The following is a 17,325-nucleotide window of genomic DNA, read 5'->3' as shown; positions in this document are numbered from 1 at the left end:
TGGTCAGGTCGCCCAAAAAGTCTAATATTGCCAATTTAAGAAAAGCAAGGAATAATTACATGTACTGAATAAGACACATGGTGATAGCCCATGGTGATGCATCAGTTAGCAAGTGGTGCTAACTACCATATTGCTTACACCTTTCAAACCCTTTCTTATCTCCACAAGTGCATAGGGTGTACGTTGTAGGGCAGGGATGTCAAACTCATTCCATGGAGGGTCTAATGTCTGCAGGTTCGAGTTTTTTCAGTTCAAAGCCAGAGACAACCAGGTTTGGGTAGTTTGTCAATCAAGGACAAGGGAGGAGCGAAATGGGGCTGAATGGGGGTTCGCCCAAGGAGCCATACAAGCTAGAACCGCCACTGAGTCTAGGGGTCTATTTGAGTTTGGGCCATAATGTCTGTTCAATTAGCGAACATTAGGGGTTGTAGTGTACTCGCAAATACCATCCTCTCTCTCAGGGCGCAAGTGAGTGAAAGGCTCGCGGTGCGATGATAGTCACTGGTTGAAAGCGAAAAGCTGTCTTCAGCGTGCCCAGTGTGCATCGATTCGATAAACCCAATCATTGATCACAGCGATCGATCAAGTCATGTCAAGGGGATAATCGTACTCCGGATTTTGGAAAATACTGTCTATAAACGGATATCCCTTGCAACAGTTCTGCCATCTGAGGATAGAGCAAGAGGTATGCAGGTCAGTGATATGATTTTGATGTATGCTATTCGCGAGCAAATGACGAAGCGCAGTGTTATTGACGAGAATGTTCGGATGGTTGCACTCATGCATAGAAAACTTTATGAGACGATGTTTGTATGAACAACTAAATGATGCGTACATTACCCAAAATGAACCTCATACTTTAGGTAGAATCAACAACTATAGAATCAACCACACTAGCCAAATCCAGAGCCATACACAGAGCTGGAGCACATGGGAATTGAAAAGAGACATTTTGGCTTATTTTATACTGTGCAAATAATTGTAGGTATAGAAGCTGGTCATGTTATTGGTGCTGTTCAGTATTTGCATTTAATAATTGGATTGCAGAGTCAGAGATCGACCAGAATAGTAATGTTTTATGTAGTAGATATAGAAGAGCTGGGGAATGTGATCAAATATATATATATATAGACACTTAAGAAGGAACAGTTGTAGGCTTATTATTGTGCCCTTCAGAGAGTTGGAATTGGCAATTTTTGAGTCTTTTGTGGGTAAATCCAATACTTTACCCGTTTCAACACTGGTGAACAAGGAGAGATAGAGAGTGTGTGTGTATTGGACATAAGCCAGTGTAGATATTAGTTTGTAGTAGAGGTCGACCGATTATGATTTTTCAACGCCGATACCGATACCGATTGCTACCGATTAATCTGCCGATTTTTAAAATGTATTTGTAATAATGACAATTACAACAATACTGAATTAACACTTATTTTAACTTAATATAATACATCAATGAAATCAATTTAGCCTCAAATAAATAATGAAACATGTTCAATTTGGTTTAAATAATGCAAAAACAAAGCGTTGGAGAAGAAAGTAAAAGGGAAATATGTGCCATGTAAGAAAGCTAACGTTTAAGTTCCTTGCTCAGAACATGAGAACATATGAAAGATGGTGGTTCCTTTTAACATGAGTTTTCAAAATTCCCAGGTAAGAAGTTTTAGGTTGTAGTTATTATAGGAATTATAGAATGATTTTTCTCTATACGATTTGTATTTCATATACCTTTGACTATTGGATGTTTTTATAGGCACTTTAGTATTGCCAGTGTAACAGTATAGCTTCCATCCCTCTCCTCGACGCTACCTGGGCTCGAACCAGCAACACATCGACAACAGCCACCCTCGAAGCATCGTTACCCATTCAGAGCAAGGGGAACAACTACTCCAAGTCTCAGAGCGAGTGACGTTTGAAACGCTATTAGCGCACACCCCGCTAACTAGCTAGCCATTTCACATCGGTTACACCAGCCTAATCTCGGGAGTTGATAAGCTTGAAGTCATAAACAGCGCAATGCTTGAAGCATTGCAAAGAGCTGCTGGCAAAACGCACGAAAGTGCTGTTTGAATGAATGCTTACGAGCCTTCTGGTGCCTACCATCGCTCAGTCAGACTGCTCTATCAAATCATAGACTTAATTATAACATAATAACACACAGAAATACGAGCCTTAGGTCATTAATATGGTCAAATCCGGAAACTATCATTTCGAAAACAAAACGTTTATTCTTTCAGTGAAATACGGAACCGTTCCGTATTTTATCTAACGGGTGGCATCCATAAGTCTAAATATTCCTGTTACATTGCACAACCTTCAATGTTATGTCATAATTACGTAAAATTCTGGCAAATTAGTTCGCAATGAGCCAGACTGTTGCATATACCCTGACTCTGCGTGCAATGAACGCAAGAGAAGTGACACAATTTCACCTGATTAATATTGCCTGCTAACCTGGATTTCTTTTAGCTAAATATGCAGGTTTAAAAATATATACTTCTGTGTATTGATTTTAAGAAAGGCATTGATGTTTATGGTCAGGTACACATTGGAGCAACGACAGTCCTTTTTCACGTATGCGCACTGCATCGATTATGTGCAACACAGGACACGCTAGATAAACTAGTAATATCATCAACCATTTGTAGTTATAACTAGTGATTATGATTGATTGATTGTTTTTTATAAGATAAGTTTAATGCTAGCTAGCAACTTACCTTGGCTTCTTACTGCATTCGCGTAACAGGCAGGCTCCTCGTGAGGCAGGTGGTTAGAGCGTTGGACTAGTTAACCGTAAGGTTGCAAGATTGAATCCCTGAGCTGACAAGGTAAAATACCAATTTCCGATTGTTATTAAAACTTGAAATCGGCCCTAATTAATCGGCCAGTTTGTAGTCCTGCTGAGCCAATGTCAACCATTCTGTTTGTCATCATCGCATGTATGAAGCACCTCAGCTCTTTTTAGATGGTCACCGCAGTCAATACCTGCTGCAATACTTCTACTGTTATTCCTGGAATGAAAACCAACTGCCTTGCTGGAAAGGGTTTAGGCAGATATAATAAAATATATTTTTGGCAAAGATTACACAAGGGAGAAATCTAATCTAGTTACTTTGTTTCCATTTTTATTTTTTTTAACACTGTTTCTGTGTGGCTGTGAGTTATATCAGGAGTGTGTGTGTGTGTGTGTGTGTGTGTGTGTGTGTGCGTGTGTGTGTGTGTGTAAAGGGCGGGGGCTGTGATGGGGTGGTTAGGAGATTTAAAGTGGAGCTATAGTTGTGGGTCTGAGAAAGCAGTCAATTTAAGGATGATGGATATCATTTTTCGATGGGGAGAGGGGGGGGGGGGGGGGGGGGGTTGATGGACCTCAGTGATTTCATGATGTTTTAGTCCTGCAGCCTCCAAGGGTTCTCTGACATATGCTTATGATCAGAGGGCGGTGTGCTTTAGTCATCACTCTTCTTTACTGACAGATATGAGGAAAATTGACTGTCTCATCTCTCTCTTTTCTCTAAGTGTTGCGGTATCTCCCTTTTTCTTCCTTTCTTTTTTTCTCTTCATCTCATCTTTCTGCCCTCTGCTCGTGTCCCAGAGTGGGCAGATTTACTTTCTCTGTCTCTGACTGCAAGCACACACACACACACTCACACACACAGATTTGAGTGTGCGGTTTTGTCTGTGCGTATCCCCTCTCTCTCTCTCTCTGCCAAAGCCATCACTCACTATGACCCCTGATTTCCTTAACCCAAGCTCCGTCGCTTGTCTGTCAGATGAAGAACACACACATACAGGTAACTGCCAAAATAAAGAAAACACCAACATAAAGTGTCTTATTAATAGGGCGTTGGGCCACGACGAGCCAGAACAGCTTCAATGAACTTTGGCATAGATTCTACAAGTGTCTGGAACTCTATTGGAGGGATACGACCCCATTCTTTCAAAAGAAATTCCATCATTTGGCGTTTTGTTGATGGTGGTGGAAAACGCTGTCTCAGGCGCTGCTCCAGAGTCTCCCAAAAGTGTTCAATTGGGTTGAGATCTGCTGACTGAGACAGCCATGGCATATCGTTTTCATGCTCATCAAATTATTCAGTGACGACTCGTGCCCTGTGGATGGTAGCATTGTCATCCTATGGGGACATAGACATGGTAGCTAGAATAATGGTCTGCCCAGCGTTTTTATACATGACCCTAAGCATGATGGGATATGAATTGCTTAATTAACTCAGGAACCACACCTGTGTGGAATCACCTGCTTTCAATACACTTTGCATCCCTCATTTACTCAAGTGTTTCCGTTATTTTGGCAGCTACCTGTATGTGGTACTATATAGACAGGTTGATTGTTTAGCAACAAAACCGATGCGTGCGCAACTATGGGGAAAAACAGACAGGGTTGGCTTAGATTGTTGACAACATGTAGACTATATTTTGTCTCAATGTTTATTGAAAACATATATACACATTTGCATAATGAGCGCTTGTCTCTCAAATACATTGTTATAGTTGTTGGTTAGCTAGCTAGCGAATTTTAGCCATGTTAGCATGGAGATGACATCAGTCAAAACACCTCAAAACAAGACATGGTATCAATAACAAGATAGAGTACAACGAGCTGAAACGAGCCACCTACAAGGCAGCTTCGTGTCATTGTTGCTAGCTATCTGATCATTCAGAATCAAAACAGCCCATGCCTTCCTGCCACATCGATGTGTGCACATCATTTGTGACGTTGTCAGCCAACCCGACTATAAAATCCAAGCATATTCTAATGTATTATTCAACTTGAGGAAGAATATAAATGCCCACAGAGCAAATTCTGTGAACGTTCCTTCACATACTGTACATTGTACCCATAAGACATGTCATGTATTTTGCATGCTGTGCATTAGGATTGATTATCGCTTTTTAATGAAGCTCTCAACACTACAACACAATTAAAAGGGACAGATTTTTCATTGAAACAGCCACCAGGGCCTTAAAGGATACATGCACATGCAGTGCATTCGGAAAGTATTCAGACCCTTTGACTTTTTAAAAATGTTGTTAAGTTACAGCCTTATTCTAAAAGGGATTTTCCTCATCAATATACACACAAAACCACATAATGACAAGCGAAAACAGGTTTAAAAAAACAACAGAAATACCTTACTTACATAAGTATTCAGACCCTTTGCTATGAGACTCGAAATTGAGCTCAGGTGCGTCCGGTTTCCATTGATCATCCTTGAGATGTTTCTACAACTTGATTGGAGTCCACCTGTGGTAAATTCAATGTATTGGACATGATTTGGAAAGGCACACACCTGTCTATATAAGGTCCCACGGTTGACTGCATGTCAGAACAAAAACCAAGCCATGAGGTCAAAGGAATTGTCTGTAGAGCTCCGAGACAGGATTGCGTCGAGGCACAGATCTGAGGAAGGGTACCAAAACATGTCTGCGGCATTGAAGGTCCCAGGGAACACATTCTTAAATGGAAGAAGTTTGGAACCACCAAGACTCTTCCTAGAGCTGGCCGCTTGGCCAAACTGAGCAATCGAGGGAGAAGAGCTTTGGTCAGGGAGGTGACAAAGAACCCGATGGTCACTCTGACACATGGCATGTGATGGTCCGCTTGGAGTTTGCCAAAAGGCACCTAAAGGACTCAGACCACGAGAAGCAAGATTCTCTGGTCTGATGAGACCATGATTGAACTCTTTGACCTGAATGCCAAGCGTCACCTCTGGAAGAAACCTGGCACCATCCCTACAATGAAGCATGGTGGTGGCAGCATCATGCTGTGGGGAAGTTTTTCAGCGACAGGGACTGGGAGACTAGTCAGGATCAAGGGAAAGATGAATGGAGTAAAGTTCTGAAAAAACCTGCTCCAGAGCAGAGCGCTCAGGACCTCAGATGGCCAGAAGCACACAGCCAAGAAAACACAGGAATGTCTTCGAGACAAGTCTTTGAATGTCCTTGAGTGGCCCAGCCAGATCCCGGACTTGAACCCGATCGAACATCTCTGGCGAGCCCTGAAAATAGCTGTGCGGCGATGCTCCCCCATCCAACCTGACAGAGCTTAAGAGGATCAGCAGAGAAGAACTCCCCAAACACAGATGTACCAAGCTTGTGGCGTCATACCCAAGAAGACTTGAGGCTGTAATTGCTGCCAAAGATGCTTCAACAAAGCACTGAGTAAAGGGTCTTAATACTTATGTAAATGTGATATTTCCATTTAATAAAAAAATAAAAAATAGCAAACATTTCTTAAAAGCAGTTTTTGATTTGTCATTATGGGGTATTGTGTGTAGATTGATGAGGGTGTAACGGCTGTCTATCTCTTTCTCCTCATCTGACGAGGAGAGGCGAGAAGGATCGGAGGACCAATACGCAGAGTGGTAAGTGTCCATGTTTTAATAATATAAACTGAACACTACACAAATAACAAAATAACAAATGTGAACGAACCGAAACAGTACCGTGTGGCGAACAAACACTGACACGGAAGACAAACACCCACAAACCAACAGTGAAAACAGGCAATCTAATTATGGCTCCCAATCAGAGACAATGCAAAACACCTGCCTCTGATTGAGAACCATATCAGGCTAAATGAACAAACCTAAACATAGAAACAAATAACATAGACTGCCCACCCCAACTCACGCCCTGACCATACTAAATAAAGGCAAAACAAGGGAAAATAAAGGTCAGAACGTGACAGAGGGGTAAAGACAATGTAATACATTTTAGAATAAGGCTGTAATGTAACAGAAACCTCCTGAGACGGTCCGCGGTCCGGAATCTCCTGAGACGGTCCGCGGTCCGGAATCTCCTGAGACGGTCCGCGGTCCGGAATCTCCTGAGACGGTCCGCGGTCCGGAATCTCTTGAGACGGTCCGCGGTCCGGAATCTCTTGAGACGGTCCGCGGTCCGGAATCTCTTGAGACGGTCCGCGGTCCGGAACCTCCTGAGACGATCCACAGTCCGGAACCGCCTACAACGGGTCCACAGTCCGGAACCTCCTGAGACGTTTCACAGTCCAGAACCTCCAACGACGGTCCACAGTCCGGAGCCTTCTGCGACGGTCTGCGTTCCGGAGCCTCCAGCGGGGGTTCCCAGTCCGGAGCCTCCTGCGAGGGTTCCCAGTCCGGAGCCTCTGGCAACGATCTACGGTCCGGAGTCCCCAGTGACGATCTACGGTCCGGCTCCTCTGGTGACAATTCACGATCCGGTTCCTCCGGCAACGACCCAAGGTCCGGTTCTTCCGGGGACGAGCCACGGTCCGGTTCCTCCGATGACGTGTCCACAAGCAGAGTGGGTACTTCGCACTGGAGCCAACCCCGATGGTAGATGCCCACCCAGACCCTCCCCTATTGAGTCAGGTTTTGCGGTCGGAGTCCGCACCTTTGGGGGGGGGGGGGGGGGGTACTGTCACGCCCTGACCATAGAGAGCTGTTTATTCTCTATGTTGGTTAGGTCGGGGTGTGATTAAGGGTGGGTTATCTAGGGGAATTGTATGTCTATGTTGGCCTGGTGTGGTACCCAATCAGAGGCAGCTGTTTATCGTTGTCTCTGATTGGGGATCATATTTAGGTAGCCATTTCCCCATTGTGCTTTGTGGGAGCTTGTCTAGGTATAGTTGCCTGTGAGCACTACTCTGAGCGTCACGTTTCGTTTGTGTCACGCCCTGGCTATAGAGAGGTTTTTTATTCTATATTTTGGTTAGGCCAGGGTGTGACTAGGGTGGGCAGTCTATGTTCTTTTTTCTATGTTGTTGGTTTTCTATGTGTTTGGCCTGGTGTGGTTCCCAATCAGAGGCAGCTGTCTATCGTTGTCTCTGATTGGGAGCCATACTTAGGTAGCCTGTTTTCCCATTTTGTGTTGTGGGTGATTCATTTCTTTTTCGTGTGTGTTGCACCTAACGGAGCTGTTTCGGTTGTCACTTTGTTGTTTTTGCCTTTTAGTGTTCAGTTTCTATTAAACATGACGAACACTTACCACGCTGCGTTTTGGTCTTCACCTTCTTCCGACGACAGCCGTTAGTTTGTTCACTTTATTGTTTTTGCTCTTTAAGTTTCTCTTCCAAATAAAAGGATGGAAACATACCACGCTGCATCTTGGTCCACTGCTTATAACGATCGTGACAAAAGAGCTGTTTGAAAATGTTTCCCTGTCAAGACGAACAGAGACACGGCGTGTTGAGGACATCGCAGAGAATATGGAACATCAGGTAAAGGATTTCACCTATTTCTCCTTAGCCCTGGATGAGAGCAGTGACGCATGTGACACGGCGCAGTTGTTGATATTCTTACGAGGCATAACCCCAGACTTTGAAATTACAGAGGAGCTTGCTTCAGAGCAGTCAATGAAGAGCACAACCACAGGGAAAGATTTATTGGAGGAGGTTAGTAAGTGTGTGGCAAAGCTGCGACTGAGTTTGGCAAATGAAAGGAGAAAATGTGGTTAACCTTCAGGATAAAGAACGGTTGACTGATTTGTGCCTTCCTCATAGACATCAATGCCCTCATGAATGAACTGAATTCCAAACTACAAGGGAAGGGCCTTTTTGCACATCAAACCTTCAAGGGAAAATTACACCTCCTGACCCGCCAAGTAGAAGCCAACAATCTCACCCACCTTCTGACAGTACTAGTCTGTTCTCTATCAGATGACCAGCAGGAGAAGTATACATCGCTGCTGCATGCTTTGAACAGTGAGTTTTCTCATCGTTTTGAGGATTTCAAAGTGTTGGAAAATGACATGCTGTTGGTTTCCTCTCCTTTCACCTTCAATGTGGATAACGTTCCCACTGACCTGCAACTTGAGCTTATCGATCTTCAGTCTGATGCAGTGATTGGAGAACTATTCAAAACAATGACTCTCACCTTTCAGCAATCCTGTGCATAGCGACATCAGAACCTATACCTGACTTCACCGCTCGAGTCAATGCCCATCAGAGACTTCACTCCTCACACTGATTGAGTAGTTTAAATGTAATGTTGAGCTCTCTTTCTTTCTTGTGTTTTTGTGCTACACGTTATCAAGAGTTCTGTCCGTGGTGCTGAATGCACAGTGTACTTTTCCCTCCGTGTAGTTCATTGCATGTTTAATAATGAAAATACCTACCAAAAGGAGAACATGGATGTGGTTTATTTCTGTGCATGTTAAAAAAGTCAAAGAAGTAGCATATCTGGACGTGATTTATAGTAGATATATCTTTCAACACAGTCATACACATGTATAAACCTATAATATGACTCTGGCCCGCGATGGCAAGAATATATTCTAATGTGGCCCTCCATGGAAAATAATTTCCCAGGCCTGTGCTAAATGAATAGAGGAATGAACATCCAAGATCCCCTCTTTTTTCCAGACCTCTGCTGTGGTTAGAGTTGGGCGATATGGACAAAAAAATCTATATCTCTATAAATTGCCTGAATTGATGCGATAACGATAAATAGAACGATAAGTTTATAACATTACTGTGCACCATAGTATTTTTATTACCGTTTAACAACTCTATTTTTACATAACTTTTTTTTTATCCAGAGAAGTAACATTGAGATTTACAAGTGAACCGTGGCCTAGATAACAGCGTAAATAGTTAACATTAAACATAACAATGAATGAAAGTTCAAACGGTGCAATGTGTATAGTTTGATTGTTGTCGCCATCAATTGTCCCAGGGCATTTTCATCGAAATGGACCCATGAGCACCAATGGGAAGTTCATAGGAGCATGTCAAATTGGATGTCAAATGAAAGCTACTGTAAGAGTCTATTTTTTTTTAAATTAAGGCATATACACATTTTTCACCATTTTCCATCCTACAAAAGGCTTTGATTTTTTGATCAAACAGAAAAAGGCATAAGGAATCAGAAATTCATCAAAACTCAATGTTGAACATCCCTGCCAACTAATATCAAAACATACTTAGTTGAAGAAATTATTTGCCTTCTGTAAATTTAAGAAACATTGCCTTGTAATTCCATTACCAAAAACCAACATATCTTTAAGATATTTTCTATTTTCTCTCCTTCATGAGGAGGGAGCATAATGAAAGTTCACAGAAGTAACAAGTAAAGGAAGACTTACAGTAACCATTACTTAGTGTTTTTACTGATATCAAGTTTGTTTATGAATTATTAAGTGATTAAAACGTGTAATTCTGTTACCAAATAGGTAATGGAATTACCCCAAAATCTATAACGTAATTACTGCAATTGAATTGGCTAGAATGGGAAATCGTAGTAGTCATAAACTACAGTTGGGTCACCCGCTGTAACGTAGACGCAGGGAGCAAGTGCGATTAGTGAGTTTAATGATGAAGAACGTGATCGATACAAAACAAGAAAAGCGTCTAAACATGGAAACATTAACAATATTGCCTGGTCGGTGATAACAATGGAGTGCTATATAAAGCGGAAGTAATCAGGGAGGTGATGAAGTCCAGGTGTGCCTAATGAGGCGCAGCTGTGCGTAATGAAGGTTGCCAGGACCGGTGGTTAGTGGACAAGCGATGTTCAAGAGCCGAAGGGGGAGAGCGGAGTGGACGCTTCTGTCCTCCCTTCCACTAATGTTCAGCTTATAACTGTTTTATTTCTCTGGCTGCCCTCTGGTGGTCAAAGCAAGACTGTGAAAACAGTACCCCTCCCTCTCACTCTCCCTCTCTCAGCCACTCTCTCTCTCTCTCCTCCTTCTCTCCAGTTAATGTTACTGACATCTACAATGACACCTACCACCTACCCTCATACCATTTACTGTAACAAGCATCCTCACCCACTTACCACCGACCTGATGTCCATGGATGTTGAAAAGTAGTTGAAATTTGGTCAGACCGAATCTGAACTAATCATAAATGTCTATGTTTCACAAGTTTGCACAGCACAGTAGAGAACAGTACAGTACAGTAGAGTTCAGTACAGTAGAGCACCCTAGAGTAAAGTACAGCATAATGTATAATACTGTACTCCACTGTACTGAATTCCACTCTGCTCTGCTGTACTGTACTGTGCTCTACTGTGATGTCCAAACTTGTGAAACATAGACGTCTATGATTGGTTCAGATTTGGTCTGGTCCGGACCAAATGTGGTCTCGTTTGGGTGCAGAGGTCATTAGAATAATGGCCAATATGTAGAATAATAGCCAAATATGCAACAGAAGGATATTGTGTACCGATTTAGGATACATCACCATGAAGAGAATGATATTTATATCCATAATTGTGCATTTCTGTATAATACTATTGTCACGGCCTGACCGTAGATTGCTTTGTATGTTTCTATTTTTTGTTTGGTCAGGGTGTGATGTGGGTGGGCATTCTATGGTTGTATGTCTAGGTTTTGTATTTCTACATTTTGACCTGGTATGGTTCCCAATCAGAGGCAGCTGTCTATCATTGTCTCTGATTGAGAACCATACTTAGGTAGCCTGTTTTCCCACTGTTAGTTGTGGGTGGTTGTTTTCTGTTTAGTGTTTGTATCACCTGTCAGAACTGTTTTGGTTATTCCTTTTGTTATTTTGTATTTAGTGTTCAGTTTCGAATAAATGATATGAACACGTATCACGCTGCACCTTGGTCCTCACCTTCTTCCGATGAATGCCGTTACAACTATACAGATCAGGGACCGTGATTCCGTTACCGGATGTAAATCCACTTCACCCACTGTAGTTCAATAACCATAGCTGACACCCCATTGCAGACATCTTTGAATCTTAATTCAGAGCAGATGTTTAAGAGTTTTTGGAAAACGTGGTCGCATAAAAAAAACGGACCGTATTTCTGTTACCAAATTTAGCATATGTGTACATTTTTCAAAATAGTCCTTGTGCATAGAGTTTGTTAAACTTTGAAATCAATGGTTTTTGTTTGGCATACATTTTTAAGTGAAAAATCTGTTGCTGTGGAATTGACCCCCGATTTTAAGAATCACCCATATTAGCAAACTTATTTCACATTCCTCTATTATAGGCTACTTATCGTAATGAACGATATCCGCAAAGCGCCTGCGATAAGTGATCGTGTCGATCATTTTCGGTTTATCGTCCCAGCTCTAGCTCTGGTAGTGTAAAATTAGGTTCCTCTCAACACCGGAATCCCAGGAGGCAGCTGTGATTGGCAGAGCTTTTAATTGTAAACGCCTCTATCTGAATAATTGATGCTCATCTAAGTAGAGTGATAAAATATTAACCGAGCGAGCCAAGCGTTCGCTTGATGTCTATTTTTAAATTGTACGTTTGTTTGGCCATTGAAGCGACAGTCTTAGAGAGAAAGGGGAAATGTCACCGAAATATTTTTGTCTTTTCTTGGTATGCTTTTTCTTTGTCTCTTGGCTCATGGCTATAGGCTGTAGGCTTGGCATGGCTGTTGTGTTTCTGTGGTGAAATTCACTGATATAAAGCTGTCTCTCTCTCTCCCTTTGTGTTACACTATGGCTGTGGTTGGCTCCCTTGAGGGATGTTTCTCCTCCACATTCTCTCTGGTACCAGCGTTGAGGCCTCCACTCTCCTTGTCCTCTTTTCAAGTCCAGTATAATGAGAATGGAAATGGATATAGATACGGAAGGGCCTGGGGCCAACACACCTACTCATTCCTTCTGTGTGTATGTGGGTGACAGTGTTAGTATGAATGCATATACATTTGTCTGTTTGTGTGCGTGGGGGTGTACCCATCTGTTTGCCTCTGTGTGTGTGTGTGTGCAACGTGTGCGTTTCTGTATAAGAGTGTGTGTTTCTGTATAAGAGTGTGTGTTTGTAGAGCATCTCCGTCAACCAATTCCACAGAATTGCTCTCCTCTCTCCGCACCTGGTCCAGGACCGAAATAGATGTGCTGAAGGTGAGTGTGTGTGACAGGCCTGATTTGGGGTCTGTGTGTGTGTGCGCCTTAAATTGTGCCCATGGTGTGTGTGTGTGTGTGTGTGTGTGTGTGTGTGTGTGTGTGTGTGTGTGTGTGTGTGTGTGTGTGTGTGTGTGTGTGAGTGCCTTAAATCATGCCCACGTCGAGTGTATGTGTGTGTCTCCTAATTGAGTAGATAGAGCTGGAAACCCCACGCAAGTGCTGACTTTGATGAGTGCAGTGTATTAAGCTGACTGGCAGCCTGTTGAAAACATGGTCAATTGGTAGTTTGTTTGACTCAGGTGTGCTTGTCAGTCTGCTTGACAAATTAACCTTCTCTGGTTAAATGATCCTCCGATCCTTTGGTTTCTAGTGGCTTCACATGCTATGCTTTGTTTCTAAGGCACAGGAAACTCTGAGGTCATAACTTTACAGGAAAGTAAGATTTCAGTCTTTTTAGATATGGTGGTCCAAAGGTTTAAAAAAAAAAAGAAAATCCTAAAGTCATGTAAAGACACATGCTCTGAGGTCCACCAGTAATTTGCCTTTTTGCTAACAGAGGGAAGACAAAACAAGAATCTGCATTGTCAGTGAGGCTCCCTGCATGAAAAACATATTATGGAAGAATACTTTATATTTTAACCACCAGCGGCAGAACAGGAACGCTCTTGTTCCTACGGGGAGAGGCTTTCTCAGAAATAATGTAACTCTCTCTACACCCCCACCGAATCCCCAGAAAAACATTAGCATTTCTCTGATTCTGCGGAAAGCCCTCCGTCGCTGTTCATATAGATGTCCCATTAGTCTGAACACAGTGCCATAGCAACAGAGAAACACACATCACAGTTAGGATCTAGGGACCTGTGGCATGTAGACAGGATCAGTGCTGTACATTGACATTGATAATATATGAACAGTAAGGGGACCAGCACCAAACTCTGGTGGACACCGTGTGTTATTTAATGCGAGTGGCGTCCAGAAGGGTTTCCCAAATGGTAGGACGGGACAAACTAGTAGGTCATGGCTACAGGGTAGTGTCCTGACCATATTTCCGGGTTGGGATCAATTAAATTCTTTATTTTATTTCAATCGCTTGAGGAAGTGAACTAAAATGTCATTCTGAAACTAATAGAGAAATAGTCCGAGATTAACGATACGCAACTCTCAGAGGAGCGGCCGAGAAGTCTCCTGGAGCAGTTTAAAGTGAACCGTGTTTCAGGTTCGATGTTGAAGTAGTAAATATTAGAAGTAGTCAAGCATTTCAGTACTAAAGGTATGAGGAGTAAACAAAGGAGTAAACATTCGAAAACAAAGACTCCCCCTGGCCTCCTGCAGTCCATCAGTGGAACAGCTTTTTAATCAACAGCAGGGTTAAAGATTATGCTGCGTATATCTGACAGCCTGCTGACTAATTGTCCCGTCCAAATAGCCAGGCCACTAATGTTGGCCAAATAAATAATACTTCAACATAGACAAAATGCATGTTTTTCATTCTCCTATTTGATGAATTCGACCACCCTCCAGCCAGAATATCAATATGTTATAAGGGCGTGTGTGTGTGTACGTGTGCATGAGTCTGTGCATGTGTGCTCTACGTGGCTTTGTAAATGGACTCTTATCTTTTGCAGATTCAGTCAGACATTATGTGCTAAATGTTAACCAACCTAAAATGACCAGCAGCACAGCAATGAACCACGTCTGTTGTGTGCTACCGTGGCGTCAGCCGGGCATCTGTGCTTTTTCCACTAGCCACCCGGAGCAACAACAGGACACCCTTCCTGCTACCAGCACACAAGCTATGTGTGTGTGTGTGTCTGTGTGTGTGTTTCTCAGACTGTTATTGTGACCATGTGTGACAGATGAATGGTCACTGTGAGGAGCCCACACTGCTACCTTCACACACTCTCACTCCTCAGCACACCGAAAGGTGTCAAGCTGCCAGCCAACCATGCCAGCCTACCCCTGCCAGTGTTAAAATGAAGACTTGGCTATGTCAACCTAACCATGCCAATGTGACTTTGCCAGCCAACTCTTGGTGGTTTACCGGTGTGTGTGTGTGTGTGTGTGTGTGTGTGTGTGTGTGTGTGTGTGTGTGTGTGTGTGTGTGTGTGTGTGTGTGTGTGTGTGTGTGTGTGTGTGTGTGTGTGAGTGCCTTAAATCATGCCCACGTCGAGTGTATGTGTGTGTCTCCTAATTGAGTAGATAGAGCTGGTGTGTGTGAAGATACAGGTCTGAGATTGACCTGGTGAGAGGCATCATAAGCCCAGCTGTAATTGATTGATTTACCCTTCCCCGGCTGTTCTTGAATCATAAAAACTGTATGGGGGAATCATAAATCGGGAGGAGTGAATCATTCAGAGATTCACCTCTCGTGAACAGGATGGCATCGTAGCGTCTGTCAACAGACAGCGTCGCAATTTTTTTCTTCACTGACCATTTTGTTAGCAGTCGATGTAATTCTTCAATTACACAAACTCCAAAGCAAATCAAGGGGAGAAAAATAGGTTTATTTGAGAAGGACAAATCAAGATGTTATGCTGAGAGGTAGATGTTCAGTCTCCCCTCTCCTCAGCTTTTCTCCACCGAACAAAGGAACAAGATGCCATTTATAACCCCCCAAACTAGCCTGGGGTTGACCAATCAGAAGTCCTTGCAGTACAACTGGTCAAATAACAAGTATCCTGCTCCAGACTCAATGTACAGACCGTAGTACACATAGCACACGTAGCTCTGAGTTCAGGCGTGACATTCCACAGATTCTAACAGCTGTTGAACTGAAACCCAACTCCTATTTACAATTCCCTATTGACCAGTAGTACTCTAGTTTTTAGTCCTCTCATCCTCTGCTTGTGTATTTATCTTCAAAATATTCTTATTATTTGAACAAATCACTGTTTCGTAAAGGGGTTCACTTCTTTAGAATTTCGGATGGAGAGGGGAAAATTGGCCCATGCTTAGGCTGAGAGTTTATGTTTAGGTGAGTGATCTCGTTAGTATATTTTCTCACACATCTCCCCCCCAGAACCTAATCGAGTATCTGACACAATTAAGCAATATTTAGTTTTGCGTTTCTGAGATGGTGCATACTACAGTGTAGTGTAGTGCTGTGAGCACTGTGTTGAATGGCCCATCCAGATTATGCGTAGTGTGTTTGTGTCTCACCCCAGCACGGCTCTAGCGCAGGTTAATTATCTGGGCGCTCCCGAGGTGAATGGCCGGCGTCCATTTTGAGTGACAGCGTCTTGCTCGTGTCTCTCACAAAATCTCTTGCTCATGTCTCTTTCACAGGTAGAGACCACAGCTCCTTGTAGGTTTAATCAGCTGTACATGTTTCAGTTGATCCATTCTTGCCTTCACCATCCCTGGCCAAGGGCTTATTCTGCTCTGCTGGGCATATCTTCTCCCCATTGCCATGGTTATGCCAGTGGAATCCAACCACTGAACCATATGGGCACTTATCTATGATTCACTAAACACTCCATAGCTCCATATGGTCCTACACCAAGGTGCTACTACACCATGGTGTTGCCTGTACCATGCTCCTACCATCTGGTCTATGAGGCACCAAACATACATAGCTCTATACCCAATTAACATGCCCACATTGGCACGATGTGGGCCCAATGCGGGCTAAAATATTGGCCCTATCTAGGCTGCCAACATTAGGCCAATGCGCTTTTGCTATTCGTCTCCACGTTGACCCCTAAGGCATTTCCCCAGTGTGCCCCATTGAGGGTAGAGTATATCTGGAGAGGGCAGCCCTCACATTGCCTGGAATAAACCCATCTTTTCCCAGCAAATATGCCCACAATGACACAATTTTGGCTCAATGTGGGCAAAAATATTGGGCAGAAGCACCTTTGCTAAACTGTTAATATTCTCATATGTCACATGCACTTATTTAAGTCTTATTTAAGACTTTATTATTGGCAGTGAACAAATCAACAACATTTGGGCATTACACAATGGAACACTTAAAGCTTTTTGGGTGACTTGACCAAATTCACATATGTAGAAATCTGTTATAAAGAGATTGAAAGCAAGTCTATGAAGCGGTAGATCTGTTCTATGTGGGTTATATTTTGTCGTCTTTTACTCTCGGTTTTGTACACCAGCTTCAAACAGCTGAAAATACAATATTTTTGGTTATGGAAAATATATTTCACAGGGGTTTAGATGGTACATTGATACACGTGCTACACGTGCTTGTTTTGTCACAAACTGAAATTAGGCAAACTATTCGAATTTTAACAACCAGGAAATGGCAGAGCGATTTCTAGATAGTGTACCTTTAAACTGGAATTTCACTATCAGTAACAGTTTCACAAAAATAACTGTGTGCAAACCCCCCCCCCCCCCAAATATGCAAATGACTGCTGGGGGGGACTGCTGGGGGGGTGTGGGTTAGCCTATGTTCGGGCTGGTGTAGTCTATCCCATGTTGGGCTGATGTGGGATTGGTGTGGGCTAGCCTGTGTTGAGCTAGCCAGTCTTGGGCTGGTGT

The 17,325-nt window shown here is 43.0% G+C and overlaps 1 protein-coding gene across 1 annotated transcript in view; it reads left to right on the top strand.

Annotated features, from left to right (window-relative positions):
• Positions 1 to 350: 350 nt before the first annotated feature.
• Positions 351 to 17,325, top strand: part of LOC129834279 (xylosyl- and glucuronyltransferase LARGE2s-like) — a 224,494-nt gene continuing 207,519 nt past the window's right edge. Inside the window, exon 1 of the mRNA XM_055899127.1 lies at positions 351 to 693. The gene's annotated coding sequence lies outside the window, so the exon portion shown is untranslated. The remainder of the gene's footprint in view (positions 694 to 17,325) is intronic.

The sequence above is a fragment of the Salvelinus fontinalis genome, chromosome 35 (assembly GCF_029448725.1).
Source record: "Salvelinus fontinalis isolate EN_2023a chromosome 35, ASM2944872v1, whole genome shotgun sequence".
NCBI classification, from domain to species: Eukaryota; Metazoa; Chordata; class Actinopteri; order Salmoniformes; family Salmonidae; genus Salvelinus; species Salvelinus fontinalis.
Note: the sequence above shows the minus strand (reverse complement) of the source record. Positions and strands in the feature narration are given on the sequence as shown.